Source organism: Stomoxys calcitrans, chromosome 4 (assembly GCF_963082655.1).
Source record: "Stomoxys calcitrans chromosome 4, idStoCalc2.1, whole genome shotgun sequence".
In the NCBI taxonomy this organism is placed as follows: Eukaryota; Metazoa; Arthropoda; class Insecta; order Diptera; family Muscidae; genus Stomoxys; species Stomoxys calcitrans.
In genome coordinates, this window is record NC_081555.1 from 2,298,478 (window position 1) to 2,313,928 (window position 15,451).

The following is a 15,451-nucleotide window of genomic DNA, read 5'->3' on the forward strand; positions in this document are numbered from 1 at the left end:
CTTCCCTCATATATACTCTTGATCGCCTGGACATCTTAAGTCGATTTAGCCTTGTCCGTCCTTCTGTCTAAAGCACGCTAACTTTCGAAAGAGTTAAGCTAGGCGCTTGAAATTTTCCACAAATACTTGCAATTAGTGTAGGTCGGTATAGATTCTAAATGGGCTATATCGGCCCATGTATTGATGTAGCTGCCATATATACCGATCTTGGATCTTGAATTCTTGAGTCTCTAAAGAGCGCAATTATTGTCCGATTTGTTTGAAATTCGAATAAAGTAAAAAAATTGGATAAAATGTTTTGTTAGGGCTCTAGTGGGGGCCAATTATTATTCGATTTAGCTAACATTTTGTATAACGACTTCTGCTTTTACCTTCAACATAATTTGTATCGGACCATGACCTGATATAGCTCCCATATAAAACGATGTCCCGATTTTACTTCTGGAGCTTCTCTAGGGCGCAATTCTTATCCGATTAGGCCGATATTTTGCACAATGACTTCTACTATGGTCCCCAAAATCCAAAACATGTATGGACCGAATCGGCCATTAACCTAATAAAACTTCATTACCATAGAAATTCTTATCTATTATCCTTTGTTTGCCTAAAAAGAGATACCGGGATAGAACCTGTCAAATACGATCTATGGTGATATAAGATTCTGCCTGATCGCACTTAGCACGTTTTTACTCGTTTGAGACATCGATATACTCGTAAGAACAAACACCAATATAAAATACGTTTAAAACCGACACTAATTATAAAGCTCTAAACCTTAGTGTTCAGAAATCCCAATATCGCACAGTGGGATATAACCGAAAAAAATAGTAAAAAATATGTCGTGTGAGAACGGGTAGACGAATCTCTTTGAAATTTGAAATTGTATTCAAAATTTCAGAAAACAATTTGTTTTCAAAATTTCAAGGTCCTATGTTGTCCGGACGCCTTTTGGCAGGCTAAAAACAAAATTATGCCCGAATTTTTTTTACAAGAAATCCCCAAGCATAAAATTTCAAAGAGATATATCTACCCGTTCTTACACGACATATTTTTTGACTAGTTTTTTTTTTCGATTTTCTCCCAAAGTGCATTTGCCCACGCGTATTTCCAAAGCAAGAAATGCTTGCTTTGTGGACCTATTGAATTTTTAATAATTTTTCCACACTGAGCGAAGAGAGTGCAATTCGCTTTAAAACACATCCACCATGTTTCAACCAACAGGATCCACACATATAGTCAAGATGCCATTGGTCATTACTCAGGCCGGTCTAATGACCGACTTTGGGTTTAAACCATAGCCATACTATTCAACTAACGGAGGTCTCACTAAAAGTCGGTATTAAAAAGCTTTCTGACTCCCTCGTGCTCCCCGAACTTCTTATTAAGACTAGTAACGATTGAACAACAAAAAGTCCGCTACTGGTGGTCATCAAGAATGGGGGAATATTCTTTAAAACTTGCAGTTTTACATTTTTTCCCGCTGCAAAAACTTATCATCCTTCCCCAGAAAAAAATGGGATTTAACAATTTGCTTTAAATGAAGTCTTAAATTGCTTTAAAGATACTCCAAAAAATTTTTTATAACATACTTTAGTTTATAACCTTAAATGTTACCCACTGAGTATTGCAATAATAAATGTTTAATAAAGACAAAACATTGCCTCCATGTTGGGGGATCACAACCCCCTTGGGGCATACTTTTAGGCTTAACAATACATACATGCACATGGATCAATGGGCCTATTGAACTTTTATAACTTTGTTTTAACCTTTGCACAGCCTACTTTTAGGTGTTTAGGTTTATTTTTATAGCCAAGCTTCGGTTAGCAATATCCCCTGGCTCATAAGACATGCATTGAAATTTAATAAAATTCTCATGAAATTCGGTGAATTTTATGGCCACAACACCTGGGCTGCCTAAGGATGGATGGGTGTATGGATGGATGTTTGCCCCTTGAGGTAAACAAAAATCTATAAATTTTATGTCAACGATTTCCTTTGAATCATATAAAATTTATGTTGAAGACTTGTTGTTTGCCTTTTTAAATGTTTCAGCCGCAGACTGATTACTATGCCCCACCCAAACTTCCACTTCCATTCCCCCCACTGCGGGGCTTAGGCAAAGGTTTCGACCGTTTTTTTTATTGTTCCTAATACGATTTTGTTAAAGTAAACAATTTCTTTTTGTAGCTGTTGATGTTGTTGGAATTTTTTTGCACAATGGAAATGAACATATTTGCCACACAAATTGCTGTGGTTTGATGTTTTTATTAGACCCTGCCAGCAATTTGCCAAAGAAAAGCAAATAAAACCAGCAGCAGTATTTCACATTTTTTTTTGTCTGTTGTATGCCGAAAATGAGGTGGGGTAGGGGTTATAGCCCTCGCAACAACAACAGATAAGGGAACCTTCCGCCCTACCTGATGGCCTCGCATAAAAGGCAGCTTCAATGATTACTCTCACTTTATGTTTATCAATTTGCTTGGAATGCATGGTTTGGGTGATTTTTTATGGTTATCTATCTTTGGTCGTTCCCTGGCATTTTGTAAGGAGTGAGCTGGTGACTGATGGATATATGACGTCTTATGTTGCTTGTGGTTAAAGAAACGTTTTGTCTTCCCATACGGCTCCTGGGGCTGGTTTTCTCTTAGGGGGGATGGGACTATTTTTTTTTTATTTTGTAATGAATTTCTTTTGATTTGGTTACATTCGGATTTACTTTTATCCTAGATACATTTTTCCTGTTTTTTAACTTTTGATTTGGTTTCTTCGTTTGTTTTTTTCTTTTTTGCTTTTGGGTTATAATCCTTTGGGATTTTGGTACATTTCCTTTGGTGTCATAGTGGTTGAATTCATCTCAAGATTTATGCCTTTGGTTTTGTCAAAGGTTTTCTTCCATTTTGTTGTTTGAGGTTTCCATGCATGATTTACAAATAATTTTTTGGTAGCAATGACAATGGCATAGCAAGGGAAAGACATAATGGATCATTAAAAATTCACTAAGGAACATAAAGCTGCATCAGGGGTTTATGGGAAGCGCTAGAGTATGGAAATACAAATAGCAAATGTATAGCATACCTTAGGGATTGGGGAAAGACATTTTAATCTACTTTTAGGCATTAAAGTTAATATGAAAACCCTTTCTATTGTTTGTTTAAAATCAATAAACCCTTTTGTAAAATGTCAGTACACCGAAAAAATATTTAAATTGAATATTTTAAACTAAGCGCCTTTTCTTCAAACATGTAGTCAAACTCAGAAGTTTATGTATGGCAATCTTCACAAACTTTTTTCATAACAAAAAGTCACCAATTTTCTTTAGACTTAAGTTACCTTCGCTAAAAAATACATTAAAATTTAATATAAAATGTTCAATCAAATTAAGTTTTGACTTTTTTGAAAATCATAGGAACGACAAAAAGAATACAAAACTATGAAGTTGGAATACATTTCTTGAGCCATGTGACGATGCGAATAGCATGTTATGCATATGAGATATAAGACAATAATATCTTAACATAATAAAAGTTCTTTGCCACCTATTCTTTGAATAAAAAGTATTGAATATGATCTCAAGCTGGAATAAGTTCGAAATATAACGAACATATCTTTGAAGTTCTATGAAGACGAAATAATTTCAGTTGATTTTTATACCAAATTCACATGTTCTGGGTGCTGGTCTATAGAGATATTCCAGGGAGTTGTATTACAGGGATACTGGAATCTGTGGGTATGCCCCTAGCGACATGTTTTCAGGATTAGGCCCGAAAGACCACGAGGTTCTCATTTCTTTGAGAACATATCTGAAGAGACTATAGAACACCTGAGTGTGTGTCAAGCACTAGCAGCTAGAAGGAGTTCCACTTTAGGTTCTCATTTCTTTGAGAACATATTTGATTTAGCGGTTGTGAACATTCGCAATTTATTGAGCTTTTTAAAGCGATCTGAATGGTTCAACCGTAGGAACTAGAAGGCATCTTCCTTCTACTGTTCCTGAGATATCACAGTGCACGAAAACGTCTAAGTGAGTCTGATGGCAGACTGACACTTAAACCTAACCTGGCCTAACCTGTATTAAATTCAACTAGATACATTTTCTTTGAAATCTTGTCCTTTTATTGCGGTCTCTTCGTCAACATTAGGTGCATATTAAAATTGCTTTAGTTTACACGGATTTCCGGTAAGAACTCTAAATAATTTTTTTCTTAAATTTCGATAAAAGACTCCATGAGTCAACTTAGAGGAGTGGTATGGAAAACAATTCAGGATTTTGTAAGTAGCCTAACTTGGATTTTCTTTTTCGAGGTTACTTTTTTTTGTATTTAAAGAGCAACACAAGCTAAGGTGTCCCATGATTCCTTGCTTATGCTCCAAATATCCGAGCCAGTTTTATGCTTGTTGTGCTCTCTTACAAATTTAAAGGACTCCTGCAAAGATTTTGTTTTGATTTTTGCGGTCATCAACTAATTCACCTTAATTCCTTTCCATTGGTCCGGTATGAAGATTTTGCACCACGATTTAGGTTTCGAAATGACGAGCTGACCAACTTTTGCGGCTTGCAAGGAGGCACCCGGACCAAAATTTTGAAATTCGGATCACAAATGAAGATTGAACCGTCTGAACCATTTTTCAAATTACCGAGGTGACCAAGAGCAAGAGGCTCCCGGCGATCACCTAGACCCTTGAAATGTTGCACATGATCTCGATAACACCTCAAATTGCAAAGAGTTATCTCCATCCTTTTTTATTTGATTTTTTTTTTCGATTCTATACCACTTTATTCTAAAACTTCCACATTATGTACGAATTTTAGTCCAAATTTCTTTTTTTCATTCCCAGTATGGTGTAGGGCATCGATAGGTCAGCTTCGTTCGACTTTTATCCGTCCTTGTTTGTTAAGTTTGAAAATTTTCTATTTTGATCGTTACTTTCATTATCGATTTGGAGCCATTATTTCATCAAATGTTGTTGGGTTTTTTAAATATCCTCGGTTTTTTTCGATTATATAAACATTTTAAATCAAATTTTGGCATTGTGTGGGAAACGGAAGCAATTTACTTGTCTCCATAAAGGAATTATGAATTGTTATCCCCATATCATATCTTCATATCAATCTATACGTTATAAATAAGAACGAGCCCAATCTAAACTCCTCCTTTCATTTTATCATTTTGTCCTTAAAAAACCATTCATGAAAATTCCCTAAAATAAACCTTAATTTCGATGGATATTGTATATCGAGACTTATTCTGCAAATCTCCAACGAACAATTTATCCTTGTATTATGGTAATACAATATGCCTTCGATTTACTTCAAATAAACATTGATTGGCTTCCTATTGTTCGTAGAAAACGCACAGCCATGTCACACTGAATTCTTTGCAAAGTCCTATTTATTTCACATAAGGAAAGCATAAAATGTGCCTTGTCTTGTGTTCCTTTAAAGTTTTGTTGAAAATACACCCTTTTTTATTAAGAATTTCTCTAACAATAACCACTTAGTTAAGTTAAAATTTCCTGTTAAAATTGTATACATGCCAAATGGTGGCAGCATGGTGAGGGGAGCACATTGTGTGGTGCTGACACTACAACCACTCCATGCTGAACAATAGGGCCCAAAATATACATATCAGGGTAAGAAATTGACAGGAAGAATTTGATGGCCAAATAAAAATTCCACCCAAAACTGTATGCGAGGGATGTAGAATGAAGTTGCAGGTAGTGTGAAATTCATAGCATAAAAATCCTTGTATGAAGTTCGCGATTATTAGGGTGAACGTCTGAGTTTGAATTTGGGCAAACTATCACTATCTAAGCCCAAACAACGTCTTACAAACGAACAACGCTTGCAAATTATTGAACTCCTTTTTTCTCTTTTTTTCGCTCGCTTCTTCCATTTTACGGCAAAGCTCATTTTTGGCATAAAGGGTAGATAAGCAGAATTGTCCAAATAAAAATATCAATTGGAGTGAAGATCAGCCAGAAGAATTGCAAGAGCTACCCATGCATTCAGAAAAAGTCACTGTTTGGTTAGGTTTATGGGTTGGTGGCATCATTGGACCGTACTTCTTCAAAGTCGATGCGAATCGTAACATAACTGTGAATGGTGAGCTCTACCGTGAGTTGATATGCAACTTTTCTTAGCCCCAAATGCAAGAGCTTGACTTGCATGACATGTGGTTTCAACAAGATCGTCATGACATTTTAAATCGATCTAGCCACGTCCGTACGTCCACCCGTCTATCGAAAGCACGCTAACATTCGAAGGAGTAAAGCTAGGCGCTCAAAATTTTGCACAAATACTTATTTTAGTATAGGTCGGTTGGGATTGTAAATGGACCAAATAGGTCCATGTTTTGATGTTACTGCCATAGAAACCGATCTTGAGTCTTGGCTTCTTGAGCTTCTAGGGGGCGCAATTCTTATCATATATACCGATCTCCCGATTTAAGTTCTTGGACCTATTAAAAGCGCATTAACGATTTGTATAAGCCCCCTCGAAATCCGCTCCGATTATGGTTTAGATCGGACTATCTTTGGATATAGCTGCCATATATACGGATCTCCCGATTTAAGTTCTGAGATCCATTAAAAGCGCATTAGTTACCCGATTTCGCTTAAATTTGGCACATTGTGGTGTGTTAAACCCTTGGGCATTCGTGCTCAATATGGCCCATATCGGTCCATATTTGGATTGTAGCTGTCATTTGCCGGGCATTCGCAATACCAGACATGAGCCAACTTAGGGGCGTGGCATGGAAAACAATTAAGGATTTTGTAAACAGCACGGAATTCCTAACTTAGATTTTCTTTTTCGAGTTTACTTTTTGGTTTTTAGAGCGCACAACAAGCCGATTACTGGGTTAGGTGTATGTGGCATGAAAATATCCTTTATGTTCATCATATCCTTTGAAACTCTTACCTATCCTCTCGTTTCCAAAATTGACTCAAGTTGTACCCATTATCAATGGCGTATTGATTTTACAATGATGTTTAAACCTACATTCTGCTGCAACTTAAGGAATCTGCACGTCTCTATATATCGATGGCATGTGCCCTGCATGAATATTCTTAGCCATCTTGGCAAGTCACTCGAAGGATTTCTTTCGTATTTTGAAAGAAGTAAAGCTTAAGCACTTGAGTAGTTGTTTTGGTGGTAGTTGGTAATGCAAAGATGTCATGCATATTTTATGAAAACTCCAGTCAGGCAAATCAACCGAAACAAATGGCATCACCATAAAGAAGGCAAGCAGACACGAAGTATGGATGTTGATGATGATCTTCAAAATACACATCCTATGCGGGTTTGAATGGCAGTGGTAAGGGGTGCGGGGAGTGGTCGCTTTAGATACGCGTGACACGTGCCAGACTACAATAACATCAATAGTCGTGTTTACGCTCTGCTAAAAAGGGCGATGAGGACTTTTTGTCTGGGTTTTTTTTTCTTTGTTTGCCTGGCAGTGGCTTTTGAGGTTTTTAAACTTTAAGCATTCAAAGTTGCTTCAATTATGTTGCAATTGTTTTTTTTTGTCCTGCTTGAAGCATTGCTTGGCCTTGTGGTCACATCCTGTAACCATCTTATCCTACTCGATTCCTTTTGCCTTGCCCGCGTTTTTCTAAGAAATTTGTACTAAATCATTAAGGGAGAGTTTCTCTGCAGGTTTTCTTGGGTGTTTCTTCTCTTCTATAACCCAAATCTTTAGCAAGTGTTAAAAACACTTGTCCATAAAATCTCCCCGAACGTCAGGCGAAAAAGTTTCTAGACAGCTCATCGAAAAAGGAAAGATGTTTAAACCAGAAACAAAACAAAAAGCAACCCAAAACGAAGTTTGTTTTTCCAAGACAGTTGAGGTTCATTATGGCTGGCTTAAGACTACGGTAAAAGGGAATTAATTCGGTAAATGTGGTCCACCACAAGGAGTTTGCGGTAAAGCAAAGAAGTCTGCGCTGGCTTTTTAAGCCTTAAAGTATGTAATTAAGGTGTAAGGTAAAGTAGGCATTCATTAATTAAAAATTAGCAAAAGAACTAAAAGAAAACCAAAAGGGAGAGCGTAGCTGAAATTGTTGTGTCAAGGATTCTTAGGGGTAGACTGTTTTGTTAAGAATCATTCTTTTCTTTGATTTCCTAAAAAATGTGTTTGTTGTATGTATTTGAGGTGATTTAAACATTTGTTGCTAAATTTTAGCAAAAGGAACCTCAGCCACAATTAAGCCATTGCAGCACATAACTGGCTATATTGTCAACTAGAATTACTTAACACTTGCCAAGCGCACTTCATTAAGTTTACACTTCAATGGACACTCTCTGGATCTCTGCCCTGGACCCATATAAGTTTAGACTCTGCCATTGCCACAATGACCATCTCATGTTGAACCGCAAAGACATGAGACTACCCGACCAACCTTAGCTGTCGTTCCTTAGCATCAGTAGAAATGTGAAATTCTAAATGTTTTCAAACAGATTTTTATGCCACACAAAATTTTTATTTCTCTAAAAAGTTCATTAGTTTCCACTTTGTTGCCAACAGCAGTTGTTCTCGCTGCCTTCAGATCCTTTGCATACTTTTGCCCAGTTGTATGTGGCCTCAAAGTTTGTAATGAATTTTGCCTTAAAACCCATCAACTTTGCTGCAGTTTCTCTTTATATACAATACATTTTTTGTGTCTCTACAAAATAGAAATGTTTCACTTTTCGAGAACTTTTACATTTGTGTGTGCGTGTGCGGGTGTTGAAAACAAGAAAAGACTGAAGTGTAAATTAATTTGGGTAAAATATTGTGTGTTTGGCCAAAATAAATTCGGTCATTATTATCTAATAATCTAAATTATATTATGGTGTGGAATATAAAATAACCAAGGGTCCAGTGAAGAGGTCAGATTTTTAACCAGAAAGTCATGAAGAGATACAGAATGAAAAAAAGAGCATCATCATTGTGGGGGATAAATGTAAAATAGCATTGTTGTTTAGTTTTAAGGTTTTTATACAAAAAGTTTTGCATACTTTCGGGCAGTAGATGTTAAAGAGCCAAAATAAAATTTTGTAGCATACAATTAGGCATTGGTTATCAAGAAGCATGGCTTGAAAAAAAAAACCATTGGTCAAAGTTATTTCTACCCACAATTTAAGAACGGGGGTATGTTCAGTTTTTCTTTACGTTTGCAACACATCGAAATATCGATTTCCTAAACGAACACGCACAGTGTAAGCAACTTCGCATAACGTCGTTCGGTTGACGCATTGTTGTTATTTCACATAGGTTCTTCATATAGTTGATTATTTGGATTTTACTGGTCCTCACACACATAATTTAGTATTTTCAACAGTGCTATATTCTTTATCTAAAGCGATCTAGCACTGTATCCCCGTTTATCTGTTGAAATTACTTTACAACCGGAGATACTGAGCTGAAACATTACAAAAACTATTTTATTAAGTTTGAATATGGGCTAAATCGAAATATAATTGATATAGCCCCAATATGGACCGATTTAAAGTCTTGAGCCTATAACAGGCACAAAAGTTTTTATTTGGTAAACTATCAGCAGGTTTTTTTATTTGAGTACAGTTTTAATTAGGTATAACCAGTAGGTTGGGGCAATTAGTATGGAAGGAAGAAAATCTTAATGGGCCCTTCACGTTTCTAATACTTCGCATTGTACTGAGCGAAAAAGTCCACTAGATCTACAGTGAAAATCGAGCCTCCAGATTTTGACTAAGAGTTTTTTCTCAGTTTTTTTTGTCACTTTTTTTGTTTTTATACCCACCACCATAGGAATGGGGTATACTAATCTTATCATTCCGTTCGAAATATTCGTCTAAGAGCCCATAAAGTATATATACTCTTAATCGTCTTTTCAGTTTTAGTCGATCTAGCCATGTCCGTCCGTTTGTCGAAATCACGATAGCGGTCGAAAGCGTAAAGCTAGCCGCTTGATACTTGATACAGATACTTAATATTGATGTAGGTCGTCGGAGATTACAAATGGGCCATATCGGTTCAAATTTAGATATAGCTCCCATATAAACCGATCTCCCGATTTGACTTCTTGAGCCCCTGGAAGCCGCAATTCTTATCCGATTTGGCGGAAATTTCGCATGAAGTATTTTATTTTGACTTCCAACAACTATGCCAAGTACGGTCCGAATCGATCTATGACCTGATATAGCACCCATATAAACCGATCCCCCGATTTGACTTCTTGAGCCCTCACAAACGGCAAATTTTGTCCGATTTGGCTTAAGATGAGCATGTTATGTTTTGTAATGACTTTAATCTACTGTGCCAAGTACGGTCCAAGTCGGTCTATAACCTGATAAAGTTCCCATATAAACCGATCTCCCGATTTGACTTCTTGCGTCCTTACAAGCCGCAATTTTTATCCGATTTCGCTAAATGCTCTGTTCTGTTACGACTTCCAACAACTATGCCAAATACCGTCCAATCAGTCTATAACCTGATATAGCTCCCATGTACACCGGCTCTCGATCATCCTGGTTGGGTTCTAAGAAGCTTTAATTTTGCTGTTTTGACAGAAGTTTTGCATGTAGAATAAAGCTATGTCCTTCAACTAAATTTATTTTGTATACATTTTAAGCAGAATCCTCCACGGTGGTGGGTCCCAAGATTATGCACAGCCGAATTTTTCTATTCAATACTAAGACAGCAATTTTAGCCAAGACAATAGTTGAGATCTCTCCAGCACATCGCAAAAATTGGAAATGTTTTCTTTAGTTGTTTATCGTAATTTATCAATATTTTCAGAAAAGATTTGCACTTTCACATGGCCAAAACTGCCTGAATGAGCGTTCTAATGCTTTTGTGATGTATTAGAGAGTTCTTAACTATTACTGTCTTGGCATTGGATCGACAATCTCAATAGTTTGGCTGTTATAGGCCAAAATGTCCAAAAAACGTGACAAAATTCCGCAAAAATGTAAGTCAAAATCTGAAAGCTCGATTTTCACCATAGACGTATCGTCTAGCAGACTTTCTTGCTCAGAGAATCAGAAACGCAAAGGGTCCCTTAAAATGTTCAAATCGCTCCACCCTAAAAATAACTTGTCTCTAGGTGGCAAGTTCCTTTGTCCAACATCCCCAAAATTGACATATATTGAATTCATATAAAGCCCTATACATATTTTTTCATAACCTATAAACTTTTTTGTTACATAAAATCCTTTGCATACTTTAGGGTGCACTATAAATCATTTGCTTTTGCCTAGCCTAAAGAATAGAAATTTATATCCCTTTTTATTAAGTTATTAAAGGTCGGTGGCCGAAATCTTTTAAACACCATTTAACCTTTAAGCACTTTTTCGTAAAGTTTTCTTATTTGTATTGTTTTTTTGGTACACGTCTAATATCTTTAAAGTTAAATTTATGTTTCGTTATTCTCTTTGCCATCGTAGCTCAAAGGGATATTTCTTTCAACTTTCTTCTAACCCCCAACCACAGGCACCCCTTGCCAAACAACCTGTGCCAACGTTGCACATGATGGTGTGCAGTGTGAAAGTGTTAATGGTCCAACCATATCTAAAGGTGTAAACCTTAGCTAATTTTTATTAATGTTAGCAATTCATAAAATTAGCAGGTCCTTTGTACAGCATGTACAGCGGCAACTGAACCCAAGCGAATAGAAAATGTTGGTAGTTAGAAAGAATAAAACTTTTCCACTTTAGTGGTTGGCTGCACACCGCTACAGACGTAAAAAAGAAAAATAAGCTGCGAAACGCTCGATTTACGACCAAAAAGGGTTGAGAGCAATTAAATATGAAAAATTATGAATGCTGCATATTGTTCGAGGGTAGGAAGTCGACGGTGAAATTCATTTTAGTTTCTTTTTAATTTCAAAGGCCAGGACAGCAGACAATATTCTAGGAAGAGAATTAAAGCCCCACGCCTGTTTGGCCCCATCCTTGTGTTCGTTGGCTTGTTTTGGTGCTTTTTTTATAAGTTGCTCAGCCAATGTGTCTCCAAGACAGCATTTAACAATTTATTTTAGTAATTTTGTTAAGAGCTAAATTGTATTTTCTTTTTCATGTTTTTTGTTTTGTTCGTTCCTTGTGATTAATAAGAAGCATTTTTAATTGAATTAGCGTTGCGAATACTGTAATTAAAGGAAAATACAATAAGTTTTCTCTACTGGTTGGTCTACTTTGCAGGAATAAAAGGAAACAACTTAAGAAATGGGGATACAATTATAGAAACAATAATTTTAAAGCATAACGTAAGGAGCAAGCAAATAATGATATATAGAGAAATATCGTTGGTAAAAAATATTTTTTCTTTGAACGTGCAGTTAAAACATTTTAAGGGAATCCTTTTAAGAAAGTGTTTTTCAGGTTTAAGTTCCTAGGCATTTTCTTTGCGATACAGTTCTTAAGACTAGGATATTATAATTTTAAAGCATAACTCAAGGAGCATGTCACAAGAAATTTGTTTAAAAAAATGTATTAAAAAGAAATAAGATTTGCTGCCAAAAGCTAAAGTGTAAAATATTTTAAGCAAATATTTTATTTTACTAGATTTTTTTTAAGTTTAAGTTCTAGACATTTGTTAAAGACACGGCTCTTAATGCATTGCCAACTTCAAAGCTTCAAGCATCTCTGTTAAATAGAAATATTCAGGATAATAAAAAATCACACATTGATGTAAACTAAAGAAGAAGAAATTCAAAAAAAAAAAACAATTTTTAGAATTCTTATAACAAGAAAATATATTTTATAAAAGATACTCGTACATATTTAAGTCATCATCTTCTGTTATATGGACTTCTTTTATATTTTTTAAATCGTTTGCTAAATTTTCAACAAAAGTATTATCAAATCTTAAACATATTCATAAATTTTTATTCCACTGCCTACTTTTTGGGAGTACGGTTTTTTTTCCCCCATTTCCTTTGCATACCTTTAGGCATCTCTATGAGTAATATGCATTTGCTTTCCCAATAATTTTTTTCTTAATCCCTTGTCTTTTCAAATGTATTTACTGCCAATACATATTTGACAATATGCAAATCTAAATCTTTAGATTTGAATAATAAATAACAGCACTTGGGTACAATTCTACTTTGCAAATATTTCATGAACTTCACTTGCACATACTCACACACACTCATGTGTAAGTAGAACTCTTACAGACAGTTGGCAATAAATTTAAAACAAAAAAGTCAGCACTTGATATAAGTGCACACATATGAATCAGAGTAAAGTAAAAGGTGCAAATATTACCAAATATGAATACAAAACGAAAATTTTCTTTTGCAACTGAAGAAATTCACATCCTGCAATATGAAGAAATAAAAAGATAGCAGAAATATCGTTTCCTGTTCTTGCAATTCTGTACAGTAGACGCATGAGAAGAGACAAGGGGGAAGAAATATTAAATGCATGATGGTATGAAGAGCAAGACACACATATGGTATTTGACAACATAAATCTAACAAGCATGAAATCCAATAAATATGTTAAGTTTTAAAGGAATGCAATTGGAATGTCGACGTTTTTTGGATTGAGGGATTTTTATGTTTAGGCGAAAATGACAAAAATACATCAGTCAATTTCTTCAGCTGCAGAAATCAAACAAAAGTACGTCTGCAAAGCGAACAGGAGCAGTACTTTTTCGCTTCAAAAGTACCTTTTCTGGAAAATGGGCAGAGTTATCTCGCCACTCAAGTCTGGAAAGGCCCCGAGTAAAAGGTATTCGCACAGACCGATCTTACTTCTCTCGCCAGTAGGCAAGATGCTTGAGGGACTCCTATCGTACCTGATTGCAAGTTCTGAAAAGGACTCGAATAAGATTGTACGGATCGATCTTCCTTCTTTCGCCAGTAGGCAAGTCGGTGAAGAAACTTCTCGTGTCGGGCATAGTTGAAGAATTTTCATTTGCTGAGCACCAGCAAGGATTCCGTAAATTGCACGAGGACTGTTTTGCACGCCATCACTTCAAATATCCTCGATCTAATACCATGATCTCAATCAGGCCAGATCATGCGATATGACGGTCCTCGTGGCACTGGATCACTCGAAATCTTTCGATATGTCAATCATACCACGCTGTTTGAGGACATGCCCAACACGTCCCATTGCGAACTATCTGTGTGGTCGCGCGTCATTTGTGAACTTTATAGATAAGAACTCGAAGCTAGAGCTGGCGAAATATCGGTGGCACTATCGACATTTTATTTTTTGTTTGAATATTGATTGATATTTTTCCTATCGAAACTATCGGCATTGCGACTATAGAGGACGCAATTTTCATCCGACTGGGGTTACATTTTTAAACAAATATGTCTCTGATTACCAATAGCTTTCCAGCTCTAGTCGAAACTGGGTTTTCCCCAAGGTATGTGATATCTCCAGCACTCTCTAACCTCTATCTCTTCCCTATTCACTATTCCATATTAACCTTTAACTCTTTGCCTCCATACGGCATTGACATCGTTTCATATGCGGACGTGACTTCGGTCGCGCTCTTTGGTGACATCTGCATGTGGGTAAACGACTACCATGTTAATCTTGCCGTTTGTTTCGCTGCCTGAAATTTGAAGATATCCGCCACCAAATCTTCAGCACTGTTCACTCCATCGTCAGCAGAGATGAATAAGGTGTTTAATGTGATAGTTGAGGGCGTAAGAATTCCGACCACCAAGTATCCCAAAATACTTAGTGTCCCATTTGAAAGCTTTTAATAATCTTTTGCGCAAAATGCAAATTTGCTCATGAAAATTCGAAAAAGAAATAAGGGCAAACTTTTCACATAACAAGTGCTGTCCGATTCAAACTTCTTTGTGGAGAAGTTTTTACATGGCTGCCTAGCCAAATGGTACAGCACCTCACAAATGTCGCCAGCATAACCACCGCTGAAATTTTTTTTTTATGATGTTCTCACCTGGTTTCGAACACAGGCGTTCAGTGTCATATGCGGACATGCTAACCTCTGCGCTATGGGGGCCTCAATACCATGCTGATAAAGAAAAATTTTTGACTACATCCAAATTAATTGACCTGTCAATGGTGAACTGTGCAGCGACGGTGTGGAATCGCCAGCTGAGTCGCATGCGGTGGAATAACATTCAGACCTATCAGAATGCTCTTCTATATACTGCGATGGGCTGTCTCCTGAGTTCTCACGTAGAAAACCTCTATCAGGAGACAAAAATAACTGTGCGAAAACATAAATGGCAACCCATCGACTACGATACATGCTGTCAAAGCAGCATCTACTGGGATGCTATCGCAACCATCTTGTGTAGATTGTGATGGTCCATAGATATCAGAGTGGATCTACATGATCTAAAGCCTGAGCCTCTAGATCAGGCTGTGTTTCAGGCGGGCCTAAATAGCAGTCTCGCGGACACATAAGCAAAAAGTAAATAGCTACAAAGTGAACGCAGTGTTTGGAGATCGACCCCCACTCACTGCACCTGAAGAAGTTGGCCTCCCTAGGCA

The 15,451-nt window shown here is 36.6% G+C and overlaps 1 protein-coding gene across 2 annotated transcripts in view; it reads left to right on the forward strand.

Moving 5' to 3' along the window:
* Positions 1-15,451, forward strand: part of LOC106091920 (DNA repair endonuclease XPF) — a 245,084-nt gene that overhangs the window by 195,896 nt on the left and 33,737 nt on the right. The gene's annotated exons all lie outside the window — the stretch shown is intronic.